At 43.9% G+C, this 18034-nt stretch overlaps 1 protein-coding gene and 2 long non-coding RNA genes across 4 annotated transcripts in view; 2 read left to right on the top strand and 1 right to left on the bottom strand.

Annotated features, from left to right (window-relative positions):
• The window catches only part of LOC115544457 (uncharacterized), a 993561-nt gene that overhangs the window by 519435 nt on the left and 456092 nt on the right, over positions 1 to 18034 (top strand). The window lies entirely within an intron of this gene.
• On the top strand, positions 1164 to 16122 carry LOC115544498 (uncharacterized). Of its 2 annotated transcripts, none has more exons than XR_003976873.1 (4): positions 1164 to 1696; positions 2412 to 2508; positions 15644 to 15760; positions 15835 to 16122. It is a non-coding gene; the product is annotated as an uncharacterized LOC115544498 (long non-coding RNA). The 2 variants fall into 2 exon arrangements; XR_003976874.1 differs by having other exon boundaries at positions 15838 to 15871.
• On the bottom strand, positions 3048 to 5518 carry LOC115544516 (uncharacterized). The gene is made up of 3 exons (XR_003976897.1): positions 5277 to 5518; positions 4873 to 5096; positions 3048 to 4444 (listed from the first exon to the last, which is right to left on the bottom strand). It is a non-coding gene; the product is annotated as an uncharacterized LOC115544516 (long non-coding RNA).

The following is an 18034-nucleotide window of genomic DNA, read 5'->3' as shown; positions in this document are numbered from 1 at the left end:
TTTTCTGCGCTGTGAAAGAGAAACCCAATCCCAAATGACTTTTACAATAAGCAGACTCCGATCGTCGGGTTGGACTGGTGAGTGACAACGGCCCACAGTTCACCGTCCAATATGCTCATTTTTAAGTGAAAATTGAACTTTATTATTACAGTTCACAATCCATCCATATGATTATTCCTTCATCCAAACAGTCTTTTTTCTTTTCATCACTTTAATGGTTCAGAAATGCATTATTTAGCTCACAGCGCCATCAATTGGCGGCATAGTTACGAAGAAAATAAAGGTCACAGAATCTTGGACAGGGCAAAAGAAAAATCATGGATAATATAATACTACATAATACTATATTAACAACAGTGTTGTCTATTACTAAGATAAAAAGGTTTAGTTATAAATAATTTATTTATTCTAACGGTCAAATCCCGCCGGCGGGCAAGTTTTCGTTACACCAGCCCTTCCCCCCAACATGCTGGGTCAATTTTCGGCATCATACAGTTGAGTGTTATAGTCATGTCATACACCGTTTGAAAGCTTAGAATCTCAGGAATGTCATCCAATGTCAACCATATGGTGGAATAGATATTTTTGGCGAATATAGGATCAAAAATATCCTAGTGTCTCAGGTCAAAATAGCCCCCCTCACCCTCCTCCTCCCTTGGTGCATTCTAAATTTATCGTCGTTGTGGATATCCTTGGCAATGAGTTGATACTTCATGTTGGGTCTTGAAATTTTCATAATAGTCCGCAGAAATCGAATATCAATGTTATTTTAGTGTAATTACATTGTGTATATGCACAAGCCATCTTATACAAAGCAGCCGAAAAATAGAAAACCGAAACGCTACTATGTTTTTTTGTAGAAAACTGCGATTCAGGGTTAGAATTCTGCTATTGTCGTCTGATTCATTGAATCCTCTGTGTTCGCCAGGGTCTCACGGTGACATAGAGCCCTCCCACACTATGCTCCCACATGTCTGTAAGACCAATACTTCCTTGTTTACAAGCCTTACAAGCCAATGAGGCGATCACTATCAAAACGGGGCGTGTATACTTTCATTGACAGCTACACCAGCAGACAGGAAGGGTCGGGGACGGGCCTTAGATATCCTAATAGCCAATGAAAATACCTTTCTGACGATATCCAGCATGTCAAACAACGTCTCACGTGTGGTTGAGAAAACAAATGCGCAAGGGGTGTGCGTAAACTAGCAGGCTCTTCCCCAGAGTCGGATAGCTAAAAATTTGATTTTTGTGTGGTTATACCTGTCCCATTACATATCAGAACATCTGGTATGCTATCTAAATGGTCCACAAGACAGCACAGAGGGTAACCTTTCATTTGAGACCAAGATTATGCTTCTACATGTTTGGGTTCACTTTTGTTTACAGTATGCATTCTGGGTAGCCAAAGGTCTTTTTTGGAGTATGCGTGTGTCTTCGTTTCCCCGAAAACACGTTACCCGCGCTGAGAGGTGCGGCTGAGAGTCAAACCGGTTCAGCTCACTTCCTCATAAGTTTGTCGCAGCTTGGAGCCTTTCTTTCTCCGCTTTTTAAACCTTTCACCTGATTAACTTTTATAAGGTTAAAGGTTAAAGTGTTTTATAAACACTTTAACCTCAGTTTCTTCCCTTACATTTATACTTTTATTACTTTATACCGTATGGACGCATTTTAATCCCGGAATAGATACGATAAGGTAAGGTAGGCCGACAGTATACTACCGTTTTTATTGTCTTTCGTTTATGTATATGATAATGAACAACCAGCTTACTATCGTTAATATTGACCTCATCTCGGTATATGTCTGCGTGTATCGCTTATCAATTAAAGACCGTTTACTGTAGAGAATGCAACCTTGGTTCATGTTTCACTGCTTTTCTGACCCGTGTGGTAAATCGGACACTGCGTTCAATATTCAAGTGATTCGTTTGTCCTGATGCTACTCCGAATTAAAATAAGGAAGTGACAGAAGTCCTTTCAATGTGCTGATATTTAAAAAAGTTAATATTTGTTCGTATTGACTATCGATGTGTTGAGCTTCACCAGTTGATAGATAGGGAATCTGTGGTTCAGTAAAGTGACAGAATTCAGACTTTGGTCCAGTGGAGAAATTATTCTAACGTTCTTTACTTTAATGGTACCGCAATGATTTTTTTAAGTCTATTGTATATCTTTTTTTGTGTTGTAGTTTAAGCACAGTTACAAGGTGTTTAATAATTCATCTGTCATCTGCTGTACACATCTGTAGCTACTGTAGTGAGGGCAGTGCGGTTATGTTGTGGGGTTCATATCGATGGTCTATGACGTCTATAATGCTTTAGTGTGAAGCAGTCACAAAGATCTTCTCTCTCAATAAACAGCTAAAGTTCAAAAGGCAATTGAAGTGATGGATGAGTTGTGTTTGTGTCCAGGTCTCCAGTCTACTATGGATGAGGAGAGAGAAGAGGGGGGTCCTACCTCTAAGACCACTCTGTCTGGGGAACATGGCCGCCGGAGCAAAGCTAAGAGGTAAGAAGAGGATCTCTCTGTCTGTGACTGCTGTCACTCTCAGAGCTCAGCAGTGATGCATCATGCAAAGCTGCAAACTTGTCGCTTTTCGGCGACAATCCCCGTTTTTCTTGGTCAATTTGGTCATTCACGTGAATCGTGTAGAACCGGGGGGGGGGGGGGGGGCAGAATTGCGAAAAATTATTGGATCATTCTTATAATTTACATTTCTCTGGGCCAATCGGAATCTCAGCACTTGCTTCAGAATCTTTCTTATAATTGACATTTCTCTGGGCCAATCGGAATCTTGAAGCACACAGCGCCAACTGAGCTCGCCATTGGATGAGACGGTCGCCTGGCTACCGCGCATGCGCATCCGCATCTGCATGCGCATGCATGCGGCCAAACAACGCAAGAGAGCTTGCGAAACCCTCGTCCAGAGGGGTGTTCCACGAACGGAGGTTTAACAAACACTGAGTTAACGCTGAACTCTAGGTTGATTGACCCTGTGCCGACTAACCCAGAGTTTTCGGTTCCACAGCAGCGGTTATGCATTAGTTCAAATCAACTCGGGGTTGGTTAACAACACAGGGTTGTGCGCGTCCACGCCAAACCTAAAAAGACGTGATGTATCCCAGATAGCATTAGGTTAGCGGCCCACTGGCGGCCCACCAGCGGCAGAGTTGGCGGTCCAACGGCGGTACCCACCGGTGGCCCGCTGGAGTTTTGCTCATCGGTTCTCTGGTGGTCCGTCGGCGGCTCAAAAGCGGCTGCAGATAAAGGGCCGCCCTTGTGCCGCTTTTGAGCCGCCGGCGAACCACCAGAGAACCGATGGTGGGCCACCAGCTTCGAATTGGCCTTATTTATGGCCTTTATGGTCTTATTTATGGCCATAATAATTCAAATGATGTACTAAAATAGTAATTTAATACATTACAACACTTTCCATTTGCCCTCAATCAAAAAAATTACAATTATTTACTGGGCTTACCAAAGTTACCAAAATTTACCAAGGTAAAGACAGCCTGCTGATGAGAAACCTTTTAATGTGTTCTATAATTTAGTAATCCAGTACAAAAACATATATCCTCAGCAACTATTACACAGACTCACCACACATAGGCTATTAGGTTCAATACATTTTGTTTATTTCATAAGCATATGGCCAACATGGGCTCAACACTCCCCATCCCCCACCCTTTTCTGCCTGTCTTTTCTCCCTCCCTCCCTGTCAGCCGCCCCCTTCAAATACAGGGAGACTTCTTTTTGAAGCTCCTCTTCAGTGGCTGTGGTTACCACTCTCCGAACGGCTCCTGTAGTAAAACAAAGAGTAAGTGAGATGTTGTGTATGGAAGAATATACATGGATTCACGTGTTTATAAACACAGTGTTGTGAGGAGGGGCAAGACACCAGCAGCCAACCACGTAAGCTAATTTTTTGACCGACAGCGGTTTCCAACAATCAGAGGTTGAGTTGTGCGCAGCTAGTGTCGCGCAGCTGGGAGAAAACAAAAATGTAGAACCCATGTAGTGTATATAAACTTCACTTCCCCATAATGCCATGCGTTTAGGCGGGGGCTATATAAACTCCCCATTCAACACTCTTCTGTACCGCAAAGATACGCAGACAGCCTACATGTATAATAGGATGCAGTAGTTAAATAAAGTTCAGTTTTAATGTTCAGCACTTCCATGTCTGCCTTCATCAATGTGTATGCGTGCCCTCACAAAATGCTTTTTTTTTGCCAGGGGTTATATACTTGAACACATTCACAATAGTTTCACAAAATCACTTACTGTGCAACACACTCTTCAGGTTTAGGGACTTAAAAGCGATCTTTCCAGCTGCGCCAGTCCAATTAATTTGGAGCGCCAGGGACGTCCTGAAAGCCCGGCCCAGCATCCTCTTCACTGCGTCTTTGGTGGTTTTCCCTCCCAAAATAGCAAGTATGTTCACCTGAAATGCAAAGACCAAAATTACAGTGGCATAACTCCCAGTCAAACATTTTAGCTGTTTTCGGCTTAAGCTGTTTTGCTATATGGTGACAAAAATGGACAACATGTCATGTATTCAGCACACAACGCTCCACTTGGGAATGAGATTCAAGTTTAACAACACAACAAGGACGTGGATAGCCTGGCTTTTAATATGACGTGGTCAACATTTAAATGTAGTGGGGAAGGGAAAACAGATGTGAAACGCGACAGGTGTTTCAGATGCACACATGGTCTCAGTTCCCGGCATTCATTCCATGATTTGAATGGCATTTTTGAATCATTGAGTAGTCAACATTAAAGCAAGGCAGAGCCACATTCATTACGAGAGCCAGGCTAGGAATTGTATAGCTACAATAATCATATTGCAAAACATTTAAAAAGACATACCAGTTGATTTTTTAGGTCCACATCAGATATAAGCCGCCTCTCCAGCTCGTCCAGGTCCTCGGCATTGCTCAATGGCATGTTGGTGTCTTCCACAAGGCCGAGATCTGCCACACCACCACCACCTAGTCTCTGTATCATGGCTGTGTTGACCGCCACCTGCTGCTTCACCTCCTTCAGCTCCTCCTCAATTGTGCGGAGGTGCTGCAGAACAAGTCTGTAAAAATCTATGAATAAAAAAATATATATTAGAATTGGTCTGACACAAAAAGTGTATGTAATGTAAAGAAGTTGAGACTGAAATTGCCTGACTTAATCAGGGATGAATGTCCTTCCCACATAATGAGGCCTTCATGGCTTGTTTCTCCCTTAATATTGGCGCCAGATTAATGAAAATGCAGTTCTACCTTGCTGGGGTGGTACTGGCAGAGATGTGGGCGAAGTTGACGGAGGAGTGGTGGTCTGACTTGTTAACTCTGTTGAACAGATTGGAAATGAAAAGGCATACTTAGTGAGATGATTACTGAATTACTGATTACTGATTACCAAAGCAAAAGGTGGAGAGTAAGGTAATGCAATACCTTTCCAAAACACAAACACATTTAACTACACCTCATTCCACAATGAACAAAGCAGCTGGCATTTGGAGAGGGAGAGGGGTGTGGACTGTCAACTGTTGTGCACTGTATTATGTATTTACCGGCATGGCTGGAGTGGAAGAGCGGTGGTGCTACTGGCAGAGCAGTAACGGTGGTCAACTCTGTTGAACAGATTGGAAAAGTAAAGGCATGTTTAGTGAAATGATAACTGCAATGGTATGACATTACACTTAACTGGCACTTTTGTCCAAAACAATGAACAAAGCAATTGGCAATTGAAGAGTATTTACCGGCATCGATGGAGTTGAAAAATGTTGCTGGGTGCTGTGGTGGAGGTGGCAAAATAAAGGTCGGACCTGTCAATTCTGTTGAACAGATTGGAAAAGTAAAGGCGTGTTGAGTGAAATGACCAAATGATAACCAAAGGTAAAAAAGAGGTGAAGATTTAATTGATTGTACCTCCACAATGTCTTCTGCCAGGCTCACTGTATGCTGTTTGAAAGAGATTAAGATTATGGTAAAAATGGTTTCCAACGCGACACGGATTTCAGCATGGACAAAGTCCCAGAGTTCATAAAGCAAATTATGTATTTATCCGCATGGCTTGTGCTACATTTGTTCCCTTTTTACTACCAACAAGATGTTTTATACTACCAAAGCAAAAGGTGGAGAGTAAGGTAATGCAATACCTTTCCAAAACACAAACACATTTAAGTACACCTCATTCCACAATGAACAAAGCAGCTGGCATTTGGAGAGGGAGAGGGGTGTGGACTGTCAACTGTTGTGCACTGTATTATGTATTTACCGGCATGGCTGGAGCGGAAGAGCGGTGGTGCTACTGGCAGAGCAGTAACGGTGGTCAACTCTGTTGAACAGATTGGAAAAGTAAAAGCGTGTTAAATTACACTTAACTGGCACTTTTAAAGCAACTTATAAAATGAACAAAGCAATGCTATGCAGAGGGCATGGTGGCAAATGTGTGTGCACAAAAAGTCAAAGAGACCATGATAGAGAGAGGAGATAGAGACCATGACAAAGCATAAATATAAAGAAAATGGAATTTCTTTTCAGAGAGATCACTAACCTGAATTTGGAATAGTTTTTTTTTTTGCTGGTGCTCTTGGGATTTTTGGAGGCGGGGGGAGATTCCGATTGTCATCGTCTTCACTGGAGTAGTCGGGCAGGGAAAATTTCATATTTGGCCTTGAGATGAAACAAATTACAAAAAGTTAAGGGTATTATCATTGGTGAATTGATGATTAGTTATAAATGCCATAATGTTACACATGTTAACACATACTCCGCCTTTCTATAAATAACCAACCGAATAAGAAGTATTATTATTATTTAAAAAAGACATCCGTGTGGTACCAGATTTTCTTCCCTTTTAATATAATATTGCACATCATTGTGAAAAATTATGATGATCTTACTTTCTTTTTCTTTTCACATCATCGGTGGTATCCAATGACTCTCCTTTTTTTGCCTTCATATAAAAATTGTGGGCCTTTTTATACGTTTCTATATCAAACAACAAAATCAAACAAACAACATTCCAATAGTTAATCTGAAACATTTTCTCCCAAAGCAAAACACTACATTATGATGTGTAAATATACACAAATCCTACCTTTAACTTTAAGTATGACCACTGGATACAAGGTCCATGTCTGGGGGTCAGGGGATTCATTTGCTAAGGCAGCCTTCTTGACTTTTTCTTTGGATGTGTAAGGTGGACAGTAGCATTTATTATTGGAAGCAATCCATGTGTTGGGAACAGTAAAAATGAACCCCTCCCCGGGGAAGGACACAACTAAATACATTTCTTAATAAATAAAAATAAATAAAATAAAATAAATATAAATATATTTTCTTGTATGATGTATCTTGTATGTCTGTTGAAGGGAGAAATAGTGACATCTTAATGCTAAATACCTATATAATAATATAATAACAATTGCTACAGCAATTCCACATGAGTTGGGACACTTGTGAATACAAAATTATCTACTATAATTTCTAAAACATTCAATCCATTCATCAGATTTAGGATATGGGCAGATACAACATATCAGCTGTTAAAACTGAACAAAACTGTGACACTTAAGCAAACATACAAAAACAGCAGTCCTACTGGTGTACCATTGGTAGCCCAGCAAAACCATCCTTAACTGGAAGCAGGACATATTTCCTCTTTATGTGGGCAGCTAGAGTGTGGTGCAGTTGGGGTGTCAGGGCAGATAGATGATAGATGCCAACTTCAGAGGATTCAAGGGGATAGTGGAAGAGGTTGCAGAGCTTTGTGAATGGCCTAAACACTATGTGGACGTCTGCCTTGTTGTCAACTACGATGTTGTCAATTACCACTATCCTTCCCCCAGCTAGCTCCACACAACGGTCACTGGCTGAAACCTGGATGACGGCCCCCTGAACAGTCATTTTTTTGAACTGCTTGATTGCACTAATGTGAGGTGGTACAGGGCCACTGAAATGCTTGATGGATAGACTGGACGTCACACTAGTAACACACTCGCTGGACTTAAAGCTCCTCTCAGACAAGCGGCGGATGACCTGTTCTAGGGGCTTGTTTGGCTTTCTGATCATGTGTTTTAGTTGCCCAAGGAAGTTCTCAAATGGGAAGCATGATACGTTGTCGAACACTCCATACTTCTCTGTTTGTGCACTAAGGTGAACTAATGCATGCATGTTGTACCCAACGTACTCCCTACCATAGACTTCGCTGCAGTGCTTTACAAATGCCAAGAGTAGGGTGTGGGCATAGTCTGCCTTATCTCCCACTAAGGTGACACTAAGTAAGATGGTCATGGCCACAGACAGCAACATAAAGTTGTCATAAATTGGTGTCGGCACTCTACCCTTTAAGCATGCTGGCCCAGTATATAGTAGGAATGAGCGAAACTCAGTAGCTTTCCATCTCTCAAATTCGGACAGAGGTCGGGGCTTACGGTTGAACTCGCTTGGAAGATGGGAACGATAGCGCAAGAGTTCAGTTGACACCTCTTTTACAGCAGGTGTACCTATGCGAGTGTGTAATGGTTTTTTCATCCAGAAGTACAACAGTTTCTGCACTACCCCTAAGCAAACCACATGCATGTAGTCATGGGGAAACTGTGTGACCATTCCTACGGACAGAAGGCTGAATGGACTAAATCCAGTGAAATGCTGATCATCATTTAATTCCTCCAAATTATCACTGTCTAGTCGAGCAGGTGCATCAAATTGTGGAAATGTCATCCTACCCTGATAGGTTACTCCCTTTAGATGGCATTTGTGACAGCAAAAAAATCCTGTGTGACCCTTTGAACTTCTGACAAACGCGCGTGCAGGTGCATCACAAACTACTGCAGACAGGGCGACTGAAACAGAGGCACCCTGGTAACAGAAACCATCTCTCTCCAGAAGACGTACGTCACTAACAAAGTCTGTCAGAAAGTCAAGGGTTGTCGGTTTGTGATTTCCAAAGTAAATTCCTATAACAAAAGGATCCTTATTTGTTTGTACCTGATTTTTGAAACACTCAATTAGTCCTAAAATTGGCCAGAACTGGGCATTTGAACTTTTGTAGAGGGGCAGGCCATCAATGTTCACTTGTATTGTTAAAGGCAAAGGATTGTTGTTTTTGGAAAGATGAGACGAAATGGCGTCATTAAAACCGAAATGAGAGTAAGTACCACCTGAAACACTTTTAACATCATGAGTGGTTTTTGTTTTCAGTAATGTTCTTGGGTCTTTTGGCAACCCATGAAATTTGCCAGACAGAATGGATAGTAGATCCCCTAACGCAGCATGGCTGATCCTTCTCCTAACTGCCCACTGTGCTAACTGACTTTGTGTGTCGTCGCTGTCATGATGATGATCATCATTATCATTATCATCATCATCATCATCATCATCGTCATCACTCAATCAACCATCACTATCATCATCATTGTCATGGGCCTGCTCACACACTGTAGTGCTACTCTGTCCTGAAAGGGCCAGCTCACACACTGTTGTCCTGCTTTGTCCTGGTAGGACATAGTCCCCACTACCCTCAGTCACTTCATATACCCCTTCCCCCCCACACTTTGCTGAAGAGGAAGCGAGGCTCTGTAAATCCATTTCCACCCCTCTAGCTATTCTTCTACGTTTGCTCCAGTAACTGGACATTGTGCCACGAGTGTTGCCTATTAAATTAAATTCCTAAATTACCTTACAGTGTATGCCTACAGACTGTTGTTGGTCACCTATAAAGAGAGAGAGAAAAAAAAACACATCACTATCTGTTCTTCACAAAAGACGGCTGCATCAACTCACTCACACACACACACACACACACACACACACACACACACACACACACACACACACACACACACACACACACACACACACACACACACACACACACACACACACACACACACACACACACACACACACACACAAAACAGAAACGTGTGGGGCTAGCACTATGGGTATGATAACAGCCGAGGCTTGTTCGAGAGAGGGTGGCCTACCAGAATTGGTGAAACTAAAACGGAGCTGTAATTAACCATTTTTTGGTGACAGGACCTGTGTTAAACCTCATACGCCATCCATAAACCCCAGGGGCCGGTTGCACCAACTGGGCGTAACTAAGCCTGGTCGTAACTGCTAAGTAGGTCTTAGTTACGACCTGGCGTTAGAATGGAACTAACGCCGGTTGCACCAACGACTGGTCTCAACTACGCCCGGTCTTAAACATGCGCGGCCATGTGAATGTTCCATGGAATGCGCATATCACCGCGTTGCTAGGATACCTCGTGACAACAGCTGTTTACTATTTTACTTGACATGCTGTTGGACACCGAAATAAATAATTCATTCGTTTACTCATTGTCATTCATCAATTGTGTTAATGCCTAACAATAAAACACTGCAAATGAATATAATTAAAATATGTATTTGTAATGTCTGGTTTACGACGAGCAGGCATTTAGACGGGAATGGTTCTTTTTGACAGTTGTCTTTTTGAGTTGTTTTGAGACTGTAGGAGAGATTTGTTTAATTTGTCGGCCTATATAAAACATATAAACATAGTTCAAACAACATTTGCAACTGATTATAAGTTGAGAACGGACTAATCGGCCAGCGATATCTTCCCGACAGGCAGTCGATCTGTGAACACTGATCATATCGCCGGCTGTGCTTTGAAATGCAGTTTAGTGAAGCGTACTGAGCAGTTACATTGGATTGGATGTAATTGCTATAGAAACAGCCTGGAATTTCAACTCTACGCCTGCCCCTGACCAGGCGTAGGATTTACGCCTGGTCTTAAGCCCAGTTCAGACCAAAGATTCACCTTGCAACGGCTTGCAACGGCTTGCAACTCGCAACGCCTTGCAACGCCTTGCAACGAGACGGGCTGCGACGTTCTAAAACTGGGCAGTTCACACCGGCTGCAACGCGCTGCAATGGGCTGCGACGCTAGGTGGTTTCCATAGCAACTGTGAACGCTCTGGCACATGCTGAGAGCTGCAACATCATCATTTGCTTAGGTTAGGTTAGATTAGTTAAGGTTTGCAATTAGTTTTATTTTTATTTTACTTGTGAGTAGGCTAGAGTTACTATGTTTTGTCATTCTCCACTACATCTGCATTGGAGTAAATAGCTGGGGTCTCATTTATAAAACTGTGCGTGGGATCGTTACTAAAAATGTGCGTACGCCCAGAAGCCAAGTTTTGCGTGCGCCAAAAAATATTCAGATTTATAAAACACTGCGTACGCACACCTGTACGCAATCTTTGCTTTATAAATCACATACTGACTATAATTGTGCGCAGCTGAATCAGCTTCACGTTCCGCCCTCTACACGCCCCTTTTTAACCATAAATGGTCAATGCAAATGACCTCATGAATGCGATCAGACTCAGATGCCGGTATTATGTCTTGTTGGAAACAATGGCAGAAGTACTGAGAAAATCAAAAAAGCGAAATTTCATGGAGGTTGAAGTGGAGACACTTGTGGGTGAGATGGAGGCCCGAAAGGTAGTTTTGTTCGGCGGTCACGGGATTGGAATCGCCTACAACAAAAAGCAGAGTGAGTGGCAACATGTTGCTGCAGCAGTGAACTCTGTCAGTAGCACGGAGCGCACAGTCCCAGAATTAAAAAAGAAGTGGTCTGACATAGAGTTACATATTTTTATGTAGCCTACCAATAAATCGTTATGGTCCCTAAATACCCTCTCCCTCCGAATCCTGCATGGTCCGCCAGAAGTGCCATATGGTGCAGCATTACCACGGCGCTCACCTCTGTATTTATAGGGTTACGGTAATAAGACTGACGAGAACGCCTTGGATAATCAGTTTGTAATTACCCACGTAAAATATTCTTGAACATAACCCCTTTTTAATGCCTGATTTGTCATGAAAAGCATCAAGAGTAACGGACAACGATTGTGATGAGTGTGGCTTGGTTTTTCACACTTGGGATTTAATTGACATTTGATCATGTGTTTACAGTGTCACATAAAAATATTATGTTATTGACACATGTTGGACAGATGCTTTATTCCATGCAGTCGCGCCGTCAGTGGACAGTATGGAGTGACGGGATTAAATATAGAGAATTTCTTTTTATTTCTATTCTAAGGAGATATTTCTGGAGTTATAACTGAGAAATAACGCAGTGGACTTAAATTATTCTGATTAGGATTTAACGCATGATACGGGTTGAAATTAAATTGATGAAGGGCGATGATAAAACATAATCGTTCTTCTCACTCTGCAATTCTTCGGTCTGACTTCAGTTCACCACCACACCGTCTGTGTCGCCAATTCTCCTTTTCCTCCAAACCATGCGTACGCATGGGTCAGAGTTTGCTTAGGGCTGCGCACATTTTCCCGTCAAGTTGGTTTTTTATAGATCACAACCTTGGCGTGAAAAGTCACGTACGCAACTTTCAGCCCCGTTTTGTGCGTACGCAACGGTTATAAATGAGACCCCTGGAGTTTACAGTTAGTTTAGATTACCCGTTGTTGGATACATTGCATTTTCCGGTCATTTGTCGTCCTCATATCTGTATGTGCACACAATTATTCATGTCTGCGATCATCACAGAGTCCACAAGCAGCAGGTCGAAATTCCAGATGGGTCACAATTCATGACAGCAGACCGTCGAAATCTGCGACCACACTGTAAATGCGGGGAAAATGAGTCAAACCCCAACCAAGTGTTTTCAGGTCATTTGTCGTCCTCATATCTGTATTTGGACACTATTATTCGTGTCTGCGATCATCACAGAGTCCACAAGCAACGCAGGTCGCAATCAACGATGCCACAATCAATCTAGCGCACCGTCGAATTCTGCGCCCACACTGTAAATGCAGGCAAAATGAGACAAACCCCAACCAAATCTTTTCAGGTCATTTGTCGTCCTCATATCTGTATTTGGACACAATTATTCGTCGTAGAGTTCAGCAAGATTAAAAGTGCAAAATACATCAACAAAATACGACAGTACGGTACCGGGACGGAGTAAGGCCGTGACGTACAAGTTGTTCTGTGCTGTGATTGGCTGAAGAGGAATAGTTAAATCACCGCGTTCTAAAACTGGACCTTGCGATTTGACATGTTCAATCTCTGGCGACTCCTTGCAACGCCTTGCGACGCCTTGCAACGGCTTGCGACGCCTTGCAACGGCTTGCGACGGCTTGCAACGGCTTGCAACGACCCGTTCACACCGCCCCTGCGACGTTCTAAAACCGTCTCGTTGCAAGCCGTTGCAAGGTGAATCTTTGGTCTGAACTGGGCTTAAGTGAAAAGAACGCTAAGCCCAGTTGGTGCAACCGGCGTAACGGTTAGGTTGGACTTAGAACGCCAAGTTACGACCAGGCGTAGTTACGACCAGGCTTACGCCCAGTTGGTGCAAAACATCTCGACGGGGAAACAGATCTCGACACAACACCGGCCCCAGTAGTCTTAATTTCGAAAAAGTCATACTGTGATTTGTCTTTGCCCATCAACCCACGACATCTAAAACTGCTTGTCGATCAATACCCCATTTCGCGATAGCATCGTTACTAACCGTTACAAACAAAAAAAACAAATTGGTTTTGTTTGTTTGTTTACATTTATCATGTGTGAGTAAAATATTCCAGCGCAGCCACTTATATACGAGACGATCTTTGTTTATCCTACTGGCCTCATTTATTAGTCAAACGATTGAGGTAACGGTAACTCTACAAGCCAGTAGGCCTACCCTACCGGTATGTTGTTGATGCCACACAACAAAAAGGCAACATTTTGGAAACAGACTAACGGTCTAAATAGGCTACATTTTTTTTATATATATATATATATATGAAAATGATGGTATATTTAATTAAAACAGTGGAGATATGGAGAAGAGATGTTTTACTTACCTAGTCATTCTATGTCTGCATCGAGTCTTGATGCTGGCGTCCGTTATATAACGGAAAATATATTTTCCGTTATTAAACGGGTAGAGTGTAGTGGTCCTCCAGCGGTCCGAGGGTGGCAAGCCGCCACCCTCGCGCATATTGAATGCGCGAGGGTTGATACTAACTCAGTGGTAACAAGCGGGCCTCCAGCGGTCCATTTTGGAAACAGACTATTTAGACACGGTCTAAATAGGCTACTTTTTTTTTTTTTTTATATAGGTGAAAATGATGGTATATTTAATTAAAACAGTGGAGATATGGAGAAGAGATGTTTTACTTACCTAGTCATTCTATGTCTGGATCGAGTCTTGATGCTGGCGTCCGTTATATAACGGAAAATATATTTTCCGTTATTAAACGGGTAGAGTCTAGCGGTCCTCCAGCGGTCCGAGGGTGGCAAGCCGCCGTATTGAATGCGCGAACTAACAGTAGCGGGCCTCCAGCGGTCCGAAGGTGACATGCCACCGCCTTGACAGTGCAGCTGTACTCGCACACCATCGCGGATTACCTACCAAAATCCGCCGATGGCCCGATGTGTGTTTTGTAACTGTCAGTGGTCCGATGTCGAGCCACAGTTGGCATACCACCGGTGGCTTGCCGTCCTAACGCCACCAGTGGTCCGCTATATACATGCTAGCTGGGATGGATCATGGAAACCCTGATAAAAAAGGCGAAACGGTCCGCTTATTTCAAAGAAATGGAACTTCAGGTTCCCCTCGAGAGCTATGACGAGGAGAAGGACATTATCACAAGAAAAGGGAACGCTAAAGCCTCTGCAACCCGGAGAACCAAAGCCTGGCAGCGGATCGCTGACCGCGTAAATGCGTTAGTTACACGTCAAAAGCATTATACTTAATATTTCAGCCATGAATATATAATTTTTTTTTTTTTCTCTGAAGCACTTTGAGATTCTTGAATATAAAGTGCATTATAAATAAAATTTATTATTATTATTATTATTATTAAATATCCCAGTTAAGCATTCTTAAAGATCCTACCACATAACCCCTTTCTTCTAAAAAAATATGTACTCCGATGGCTTCCAAGCGGTCAGCGGATCAAGTACATTCACTTTGAATGGGATCACGACGCGCGTCAACTTTTTGCATCTTTTGGTGTGAACGCAGGGTTAGTGGCGCCGACAGAAAATGTATACATTTGCTTCAGAAAACTTTGTTTGTGTGTGTATGTGCAAACTCGAGTTTGCCTGTCCACCAACCGAGTTCATTTATAACGAGGAGTACTCGAGTAATCGATTCCTCACGCCCATCCCTACAACTAACATACCGTGATCCTTTTGGAACGGAAAACCTAGGGTTACAGCAAACCCTGGGTTAACTTACCCGGTTATGTAATAAAACCGGCTTTGTGGAACACCCCACAGGCTAAGAGTCCAAAAGATTTTTTTGTGACAGTTGTAAATAAAATACTTTTTATAAGCCTCAAGGATGTTTTGACTTTGATTTTTGATAAAGTATGCTGAGTTTTGTTAAGTCACGCTCAGACTAGTGTAATTTGCATATTACAATCCAAAAAAAATCCCCCCGTGACAGTCACCTTTTTTCCTCTGAGGAGTTTGCAGGTCTGATCATGACTCCATCATTAGTCTGAGTAAAAGGTGTGTGTGTGTGTGTGTGTGTGTGTGTGTGTGTGTGTGTGTGTGTGTGTGTGTGTGTGTGTGTGTGTGTGTGTGTGTGTGTGTGTGTGTGTGTGTGTGTGTGTTGAAGCCCAGAGAAGCAGGAGAGAGCAGCCTCCCCTGGACCCAGCTGTGTCTCCATGAAGAGTGGCCACTCTATGGATCCACCTGTTAGTTTTAAAGATGGAAATCAGTCTATCAAGAAGAGGTGAGGATTTATCAGAGATCATAAAGATACAGCTTCCATCGAACGTCCATAAATCCTGGTTCTTGTTTTTCTAGTAGAGTCCAGCAGGAGAGAGCAGACTCCCCTGGACCCAACTGTGTCTCCATGAAGAGTGACTGGTCTATGGATATACCTGTTACCTTTAAAGATGGACGCCCCTCCAGAGAGGAGAGGTAGGGGTTCAAACAGACGATGAAAACAGACCACTTGGTTGTTATCAGTCTCTACTGATACTGACTTCTACAAGTCTGGCGAAATAGAATTGTGTGTGTGTGTGTGTGTGTGTGTGTGTGTGTGTGTGTGTGTGTGTGTGTGTGTGTGTGTGTGTGTGTGTGTGTGTGTGTGTGTGTGTGTGTGTGTGTGTGTGTGTGTGTGTGTGTGTGTGTGTGTGTGTTTCCCAAAGACACCAGATGACGTCAAAGGTTACCAGTGCTCAGTCTCTACAGCAACATCAAACAGAGCTGATCAAGGTGTGTAAATGTGCACCGAGACGTTTGACTTCAGCTCTCCATGAACATTAGAAAGCATCTCTTGTCCAGCGGGACGTGAATCCAGGACAGATGCTTCTGATGTCCTCAGTGAGTTCAGAGTAAAGTTATCCTTGATGTTTGTTCTGTTCCAGAGGGCTGAGGAGAACGCACACGCTTTTCTAGACAAGGAGCTGAAGAAGCTCTGGAGGGATCTCTTCTCAGATTACCCACAATGCTCAGAGAGTCAGAGGGAGGAGGAGGTGGATGATAAGAAGAAGGAGGAGCAGAGGGGGCGCGCCATAGAGGGAGTGGTGGACATCACAATCCTCTGCCTGATGGAGATGAACCAGGAGGAACTGGCCGACACACTGCGGGGCGGTAAGAGGCTCTTATTTTGAAAACGGAAGAAATACACATTTTGATGAGCAGTAGGAGAATATTATTTGTTCTCTTCGGACTAAATTACATAATGTGAGACTTCAAACTTCAATGTGGAGACAATCTTTCCTCTTTGGTGTTAAATAGTTTGATCCAGTATGTAGGGTTGTTGTGGGGTATCAGGTTAAATGGTTTGATCCGGATATGTAGGGTAATGGTGGGGATCTCAGGTTAAAGAATGTTCAACATCATCATTACAGCACCAAATCCCCGACCACATCAACCCCATTCTCGTCCGACTACACTGGCTCCCTGTCCAACACCGCATTGACCTTAAAACCCTTCTGCTCACCGACAAAGCCCCCCACAACGTGGCCCCCACTTATCTCCCGACCTCCTCCAGGAGGACAGGCCCTGCCGCTCCCTTCGTCATCCTCAGCTGGTCTTCACCGTCCCCACCTCCCGCCTCAGCACCGTGGGTGCTAGGGCTCTCAGCACCGTGGGTGCTAGGGCTCTCAGCACCGTGGGTGCTAGGGCTCTGAGCACCGTGGGTGCTAGGGCTCGTAGCAACGTGGGTGCTAGGGCTCTCAGCACCGTGGATGCTAGTGCTCGTAGCACCGTGGGTGCTAGGGCTCTCAGCACCGTGGGTGCTAGGGCTCTCAGCACCGTGGGTGCTAGGGCTCTCAGCACCGTGGGTGCTAGTGCTCGTAGCACCGTGGGTGCTAGGGCTCTCAGCACCGTGGGTGCTGGGGCTCTGAGCTGAACTGAAAGAGACACCCTGATAACATTGAATCCCTCCTCAAAACACATGTGTTCTCACTGGCCTACTCGCTGTAATGACCCTCTACTGGGGGTTCCCCTCGTATCCCCGTTGGGCTACTGTTCTTACCCCCTCCTACCTGGGTCTCCTCACTGCTGTTCTTACCCCCTCCTACCTGGGTCTCCTCACTGTTCTTACCCCCTCCTACCTGGGTCTCCTCACTGCTGTTCTTACCCCCTCCTACCTGGGTCTCCTCACTGTTCTTACCCCCTCCTACCTGGGTCTCCTCACTGTTCTTACCCCCCCCTACCTGGGTCTCCTCACTGTTCTTACCCCCTCCTACCTGGGTCTCCTCACTGCTTCTCTTACCCCCTCCTACCTGGGTCTCCTCACTGTTCTTACCCCCTCCTACCTGGGTCTCCTCACTGCTGTTCTTACCCCCTCCTACCTGGGTCTCCTCACTGCTGTTCTTACCCCCTCCTACCTGGGTCTCCTGACTGCTGTTCTTACCCCCTCCTACCTGGGTCTCCTCACTGTTCTTACCCCCTCCTACCTGGGTCTACTGACTGCTGTTCTTACCCCCTCCTACCTGGGTCTCCTCACTGTTCTTACCCCTTCCTACCTGGGTCTACTGACTGCTGTTCTTAC

The sequence above is a fragment of the Gadus morhua genome, chromosome 5 (assembly GCF_902167405.1).
Source record: "Gadus morhua chromosome 5, gadMor3.0, whole genome shotgun sequence".
NCBI classification, from domain to species: domain Eukaryota; kingdom Metazoa; phylum Chordata; class Actinopteri; order Gadiformes; family Gadidae; genus Gadus; species Gadus morhua.
This window is presented reverse-complemented; position numbering and strand designations above follow the sequence as displayed.